Source organism: Cryptomeria japonica, chromosome 4 (assembly GCF_030272615.1).
Source record: "Cryptomeria japonica chromosome 4, Sugi_1.0, whole genome shotgun sequence".
NCBI classification, from domain to species: Eukaryota; Viridiplantae; Streptophyta; class Pinopsida; order Cupressales; family Cupressaceae; genus Cryptomeria; species Cryptomeria japonica.
In genome coordinates, this window is record NC_081408.1 from 202,009,806 (window position 1) to 202,018,881 (window position 9,076).

Consider the following 9,076-nt stretch of genomic DNA (forward strand, 5'->3'; position numbering starts at 1 on the left):
GAAGAATTGATTCGGAGCTTGGAGGTTGGGATTTGCCACAAATCTCATCTAGGATTGCTTAATGAGGTAGGATTCTTAATGGTCCCTTTGTTGCAAAAGGATTTATAGTTTGGTTTTGAAACATATGTGTTTGTTGTTGAAAGATCTCCCAGATTAATTTCTAGAATGAATTTGGGTTTGGGGTTTCAAAACCATACAGAATAGCTTGTGTTCTTGCAAACTAGGTTAAATCATGGGTGAGATATGTTTCATTTTGCCTAGATATGGGTGTTGGAAAATGCACACTCAAATGAGAAATTGTAGGTAATTGAAGGTAATGTCATTGATGGCAACCTTACAATCCTATGGAACTGACAGACATTGGCACCGCTAGTGGTAAAGATGTTTACCCGCACCCTGGTCGATAGGGTTTTGTTTATTGTATTTTGTATTTAATTGTAAATTCTTTTTTGTAAGACAAGAGGGAAAATTGTATTAGGACTCATATAAGTATGAGATCTTGTAAATCATTTGTATGAAGTGAGAAACGCATGGAAGGAATGTGATAGGTAGATGCGAATATTAAGGTAGATTTTGGAAAAAGTTTTATGGAAGTTGTATGAGCTTAAACTGATACTAAACCTGGCATAGTAGATGCTGAACCAATGTAGTACATGATATTGGATTTACACAATCCATTTTTGTAAGTCAGTGAGACTTCCCTTTTTGTATTTAAGTAGTGAGCTTTAGGTAGTTGGCCTCCCTGCATGTGCATGCCCCTATTATATCAGTAATATTCACTTATTGGCTAGTGAGAAAATATTGTGGGTCACAAATCCCACCAAGTTTTTTCCCACACCGGGTTTCCTCGTTAAAAATATTGTGTTATAGTGTGCTTTCTATGTTGTGTTTATTGATCTTATTTACTGCATTATTTATGGTTTACCTATACATTGTTTTGGCATGCAATTCATTTAATAAGTTTAGAAAATTCACTAACTGGTTAGATATTGATTCACCCACCCCCCCTCAGTATCTTTGGGAATCCTAACAATTGGTATCAGAGCTTGGTGCTCTATTTTCAAAATCCTAACAGCTTGAGGAAGATTCTGACACTGATACAGATGGAAAAATTGAGAAAGCAATTGGAAACAACCCTTGTAGATTATGATGCAAAAAAGTTGAAGAATATGAAACTTGAAGATGATTTGAAGGTTGCACAACAGATTCTTCATCTAACTGAAAAGAACCCTTTTGGGGGTATGGCAATGAATTGAAAAACATGCTAATTTACCCTCGGTTGATGGTGAGAAGTTGAAATACTCCTTTACCGACATATGTGTTAAGTTTGACTTAACTGATAGGCATTTAATAGAGTAGTTGAAGGAAATGACAATATAAAGCAAGTGTTTTGGCTCTTTTTCATTCACCAAGCATTCAAATTTCTTAAGAGCTTGAAAATCCTGACCGAAGGAATCTAGAACAAGAAGTGAAGCAAATCATTCAAACACTCATACATAAAGGCAGATTAAGGTATTTATATCAATGGCTTCCTCGTATGCACCTGAATTCATTGCAAACCCTACTATAATTGAATTTGTTAAGCACCCTAGACCTGTATTTGAAATTGTAGACACCTAAAAATGTCATGTTTAATTAAATAAATATTTTATTTATTTAATTATCTAAGCCTAATTCTTCTATTAATTAAATAAATCCTTATTTATTTAATTAATTCATTTATCCTCTTCTAGCCTTATTTCTCATTTAAATAAATACATTTATTTATTTAAATTATCCTTTTCCTAAAATTAAATAAATATTTTATTTATTTAATTGATCCCACTTCTTCTATTAATTAAATAAATCTTTATTCATTTAATTAATTCATTAACCTTTTCTACCTATGACACATGTCATTCATCTCTTAATTCCTACACTATCTACCCCTTTCATTATTTTATTATTTCTTTTACCTACCCTCTAATCATAGCCGACCTCCTTTTACACCTCTCAATCTTATCCCTCCATTTCATATAGTGTCTTCTATATAAGGAGATGCTTCCTTCATTATCAAACCCTAATCACTCAAGATAATTATTCACTGGACTACACTACGATCCTACTTGCAACCACATTCTGTTCTTTGTTGAGCTCTTGTGCATATAAAATCTAAGAGCAAATATATCAAGCAAGATCAATGGAGATAGGAAGAATGGAGATCAAAACCCTATTGGATATGTGATGGTATAATCTTTGGGATTTCATGTGATTTGCATTGTCTTAGGTAATCTTCATATGTTATGGTGGATCTTTGTTGATTGTTAGGCTAGAGTTTTGTGGTTGGATTCATTTAGCCTTTCAATATTGTTATTATTGTTATCCATTTTCACCATATACATTTTGGATCGCGTTTTTGATTTTCAGGTGCATTTGCGACAACTAGATCCACGTCTGTGTTTTGTCAATATTTCATTTTGCAGGTTCCAGGGAGGCGTGTCTGTGTCATTTTTACCCGCGTCTGTGTTGGAAAAGAGCATCTGTGATTTTTACTCACGTCTGTGTCTCATAGAACCACGTTTGTGTCTCAGAGTCGCATCTGCATAGGGGGTAATAGCGTCTGTGTATTGCCTGTTCCAAAATTTTGAAATTTTAGTGATTCAGTTTTTGGATTTTGCATTTAGGGTTTCAGATCTGGTTTATTTTGAGCTAACATTTTCAGATCTAGCTAACAAAATTGGTGCATCTTGTCTTAAAAGCAAAATCATTTGGTTGAAGGCCCCTATTTTCACAAAGTCTTTTGGGTTTTAAAATTTACCTAACTTGTGTGTTTGCAGGAAGGGGTGATTATTTCAAACAACCCAAACTACTAACAACTCTTTATTGCAGGTCCTTGGCAAGAGTTTTTGATTTTTATTGTGTGCCTTGTTTTCATAGACTAGCAAACACTTCCATTGGTGCACTAAAATTGAGTCATTGTCTTTTGTGTCTTGAGCAATAGGCTCTTTTTGTTTAATCTTTAGAGGGCCTGTCTTCCTGTGTGGTCATTAGGACTACTAGTGAGAAGAGAATGAACCAAGTGGTAGCAAAAGAAAAGCCATCTTCTTCCGAACCACTATAAATAAATGTATTCATGGTGAAAACTATGAATAACGTGTGCTGATTAGTTCATACCGACACTATGTCTCCCCATAAACCCGTTTGATCAAATTTATTTGATCAATTGTAGGGCAGAACCCCTACCGGCTGGGAGCCTTCTGTATTTACAGAGCTGAAAGTGCCACATGTATGGCCACATGAGCGGATGCCCTTACTAGCACCATTTTGTTTTAGAAGCCCAAATCCTTCTAGTTGTTGGGGCAGGAGGTCGGACCTCTGGTAGCGGTCCACACACATACGGTTCCTAGTAGAGATACAAAGTTTGCCATGGGGAGTTTTCATGGGGACTGATGCTTGGTTGACCCAAGAAGTGAGTGCTGAGGGTGGAGCCAGTGAGGTCAAGCATCTAAGTATCTGCTCTGAATAGCGTAGCCTCAGGGGTAAAACCCCATGTGGGATCAACAACTATTATCTTGGCCAGCCATAAGAATTGTGCTTGACTTATTTTAAACATTCAAAACATTCAAGACCAAACAACAAAACATTGTGTCTTTTGTGTCTTCAAGTGTATGCAAAACAATTTTACATCAAACAACACACTTTTCTTAGAGTCATTTTGGAGTCTAAACACTTGCAAACATTGAGTCCTCATCAACATTGTGTCCTCTTGTCACGAAAAATAGTCAAACAGTCAGATTTGGTCACAACAAAACGACTTCACAGATTGGAAAAAATTGCACAAATATTACAGAAATGCATCTGAGTCATATAAACGCGTATGTGAAGGGCAGAATAGCGTCTGTGTTCATAACAGCATCTGTGTTGGATAGAAACACGTCTGTGTCAGGTAACCGCATCTGTGTAGTATACAGGCATGTCCATGTTCAAAATTGCAAAAAAAATTTTTAGAGTCCAGCAAACATAAGCAAGAAAATCTCAGAAATGCGTCTGTGTCAGGAAACCGCATCTATGAAGTATACAGTCGCGTCTGTGTCCAGAATTGAAAAACTGTTACAGTCCAGCAAACAAAAAGAAATCAGTTTTGGAATACTTGAGCTTGCTAGGTTGTTTCTTCAGGTTTCATCTAGCATTCAACCTGTCTTTGGGTCTCACAAAATCCATCATTGCTTTACATCTTGCTTTACATTCATACTTGTCTAAACTTGGGTCAAAAGGTCACTTGCTTGTCCTCACTATACTTTGTCAACACATTACATACAACAACACTTTGCTAAGTGGTCCCTCATCAAGGTTTCTTACCTTTGGGTCTCATTTGGTCTTACTTAGGGTCAAGGTCAGCTTACCTCATCAAGAGAAACTATCCTCTCTTTGGAAGTCACACCTACTCTACTACATACATACTTGGTCTTACACTTTGGACAATTGCAAGTACACCTCAGATTCATTTACACTCCATACAACTCTTGGTCTTCCATACTTTTTACATTTTCCTCTAGTCTCACACATCTTGGTCAATACCTAGTTCATGGTTGAAACCCATCTTCAAAAATCTAGGAGAGAAACTAAAGAGGCTCAAGAGTCCGCAAACATGAGTTCTTATGATTATGACAATGATTTATTTTTCAATACTGATCACACTACATTGCCAGACATGGATGTCTATAGAAACATTCCAAATGTGGAGAACGCAGACACTACAAACAACAATGTTACACACAATGACAATTTGGACAACTTATCAATACATTCAGTAGATGTGGAAGAATCCATTATGAATCGCCATTTCAATCGATTGGTTGAGGAAATAATGAGAAGGGATAGACAATACTTCTTACACATGATGGCACAAAGTGGAGCCAAGATACCTCATGATTTTGACATGTCTCAAATAATGGAACATAGACCTTTGCAACAAACTCACTCCAACATGGATCAAAGGAGACCTAATAGTGGAGGAAATAGAGGACCACATATGGTACCTGAATCACCATCAGTTTTGCTTCAAAAACCAGAGGTCCCACATACACATGGTCAAGTATATGATACTCACCTTCGCAGACCATTATGGAGGTCTTACACAGACAGATATGCTCAATCACATACTCAAGCTAAGGATCAACCACCAAAGCAATGGGATATTCCAAGGCATGCTCAAAATTTGGACACAAGGAAACCTCATGTCAAATTTGGGGGCAGCACAATGGAACATGACATGCCTATAGAATATGGTATACATGTGTAAAATAGATATGGTGTTCCTCAACATGAATCTATACCAAGTGCTCCATATATGCCGCATCACTATAGACCTCCTCCATATGAACATGTGTATGATCAATATCATCCATATATGCAACAAGCTCCTCCTCAAATTGGTGTCTCAAACATGGGGTATGGTCCAAGAAGTCGATCTCCACCTAAGAGCAATTTGGAGCAACAAATAAGGGACTTACAAAAGAAAATGGAGGACATAAATACACCAAAGCCAACATACACAATGAGAGACATATGTCCTTATCCATTTGACAAGAGAATTCCAATGCCTCCATTTCCTACACATTTTGTGATGCCTAAATTTGACAAGTATAGAGGAAAAGGGGATCCTAAGGCACACATAAGACAGTTTTTCACAGCTTGCATTGAAGTAGCTTCAGAAGAGACATATTTGATGAGATTATTCCCACAAAGCCTAGGTGATCAAGCTATGGAATGGTTCTCCCAACTCCCACCTGGTATTAAGTCATGGGGTGACTTAGCAGAGGCATTTATTCAACATTTCTTCTACAATATAGAGACAGACATATCAGTCACTACTTTGTGCAACACCAAGCAAAAAGAGGGAGAATATTTTGCATCATTTTTACAAAGATGGAGAAATCTAGCCAGCAGATGCTCTTGTGAAATTCCACAAAAACAAATGGTAGAAATGTTCATCTAGAATGTTAACAAAGACATTGGTTATGATCTAAGAAAATCTTGTTTGTCTACCTTCAAGGATGTCATTAAAAAAGGTTTAGCAATAGAAAAGGTCCTAATTGAACAAGGAGTTATTAAGATATTCAAGGAAAACAAAGATGACTTTAAAGGAAAAGACAAGCCAAGATTTTGGAATAAAAACAAGAACACAGTCAATGATGGTGTTGTTGATGCCAACATGGTGCGACCCAAATTCATCTTTTCAGGATCAAGTTCTACAAACAATCAAGTGAATACTCAAACAACTTCTAGATCACGAAGGAAGTACACTCCATTGGGAGAACCACTTGAGTCAGTCTTCAAAAAGCTGGTGGCAAACAAGGTGATCACAGTTCTAGATTTTCCTCCATATGAACCAAAGGTTAAACCAAATTGGTGGAATGATGATGAGTATTGTGAATTTCATAAAAGCAAGGGTCACAAAATAGGTAATTGTCATCGACTGAAGAACATCGTACAAGATCTCATTGATAGAGGTGACATTGAGATTGAGGGACACTCATCCAATCAAGAACATGAGATGTTTAAGGAACCATTCCCAAAGCATGACAATGGAAAAGCTAAAGTCACAAATGATCAAGCCAACTATACTAGAGCACCTTACAACTATGATTCAACTATCAATCATATCTCGATGGACAATCATATCTCTACTATTACCATCAAGAACAAAAACCCTAAGAATCCTCCTTAGCGACCCAAGATTGTCCTAAGAGGTGTTGGATCTTCTTCCGAACCTACCTCTGAGTGTCATGTTACAACTCGTCGAGGTAAAATTACTTTGCTAGGTGCTTCAACTAAAAACACCGCTTCTTCATCTACCAAACCTGAGTATGACCTTGTAGAACAGTTAGGGAAGACACCCGCGCTCATCTCCATACTTGAACTCTTACGCATATCCCCTACTCATAAAGCTATTCTTGACAAAATCTTGAGAGACACTGCTATTCCTATTGATCTGAACGTGGACCAGTTTCAAGCCATGGTGGGATACCTTTCCATTCCACATTCACTTACTTTCATAGAAGTCGATGACGCCTCTGTAAGTCAGCCACATAATGCACCATTACATATTGAAGCCTTCATACACAAACATCGAATAAAGTGAGTCTTGATAGATGGAGGAGCTGGTCTAAACATTTGTACATTGAGCACCATTAAACAATTGGGATATTTCGACAAAGCTGTAAATTCAACAAATCAAATCACCATCAAGGCATATGATGATGAAGAGCGCTCATCCAAGGGCACAGTCACCTTACCTCTAAGAATTGGGCCAGTTACAAAGGATGTGGTTTTTCAAGTCCTAGATCTAGATCTCACTTATAATTTATTGCTAGGACGTCACTGGATTCATGAAATGAGGGCAGTCCCATCGACATATCACCAATGCATTAAGTTTCCTCACAATGGAGTCAAGGTAACAGTTAACGGCGATCCTAATCTGTTCATATATTGCAATAACCTGAGATCACATACAGAAACCATCATTCCCAGTAATCATGAAGTTGTCCCTTCTTCGGCATACATTGACCCTGAGTCATTGAAACCTTCGACATCAAAACAGGGTGAACTTAAAGGCAGATTTCATGACAAAGGCATGGGAGAATACACTTTAAATCAGACCATGTATTTACGACAAGTCATGAGCTCTCCAAAAGAATATGGAAGGCCACATCCTAACAAGCAAATATCCATCATAGTATTCAAATGGGATCCTACTACCTTTCAAAGATGGGGCGAACTGGAAGAGGAAGGTTTATACAAAATGCTCTACAAAGACATTGAAGATGACACACAAGATCAGATCAATATACCCTGTGAGAAATATGGCAAAGGCTTCAAGATTCTACAAAAATTCGGGTATGATGGAAAAAGCCCTCTTGGGTTATGAAAAGAAGGCGTTATGGAGCCCTTACAACTTGAATTGACTATAAAAAGGGAATGCTCGAAGGGACTTGGTTTTCTGACTTCCAAGATCCACACTAAAAGGATAGAGGAGGCATCACGAATCAAAATTGCCAAAATTCAACAAGAGGATCGCTATTCCATAGACTCCAACGAATGGGAATGGGGTTCAGACAAATCCTCCAGTGACTATGAGCTCACCGAGACATTCAAAGAGCCAGATGAACCCACAGAAGAGGATGAGTTTTATAACAAATTTAGAGTTGGTCAAGAAACAACCCATGAGGAGTCTACACAGTCCTTGTCTCAAGGTTCTAGGTTGAAATCACATAGGATGAGAACACCTGTTCCGGAATGCGCTACTAGTGATGATAATTTGGATTTGTTCATGATCGAGACTGATGAGGAGAGTGCCATTGATGATCTTGATAATTACCTTGACATACCCGAATATAACCACATCTTCACTCTTAACCCCGCAAACTCCAAAAACATTAAAGGCCTTCCCCTTGTTCATCACCAACTCATTGACTGGGATTATGAAGGACCAGCACAGTTTGACACATTCCAAAATGATGAAGCTGTTATTGAATATTTTGGCATGCGAGATGATCTTCCCCTTGGGGACCATAAAGCAGGATACACTATAGAACTCAATAACATGGCATATTTTGGTGAGGGTGTTGGACCTTCCAGTCGCAAAAATGTGAAAATAAGAACAAATCAAGGGTCTTATGGCGAAAACCACACTGTGGTGCTATCTGATCCCAAAAAAGTAAAAAGAAAGTATGTATCTGAGGGTGAAAACCTCTCTGAGGCACCCGAAGATGGAAGGTTCGACATTCTCCCAGCCTCATATGAGGAAAAGTCATCCATGCTAGTAGAGGAGACTATCAAAACAAAAATTGGTATAGAAGAGGTTCCACACAACATATTCCTGGCTAAATCATTGACAGAGTCCAAAAGGTCATAGTTCATAAGTTTCTTCAAGGAATGACAAATCAACTTTGCATGGTCATACGCTGATATGCCTGGACTGGATCCGGATTTGGTAATGCATCATTTGATAGTCAAACCGGGGGCAAAGCCAGTGAAACAGAAATTAAGAAAAATGCATCCACAAGTGGCATTACTAGTCAAAGCAGAGCTAGAG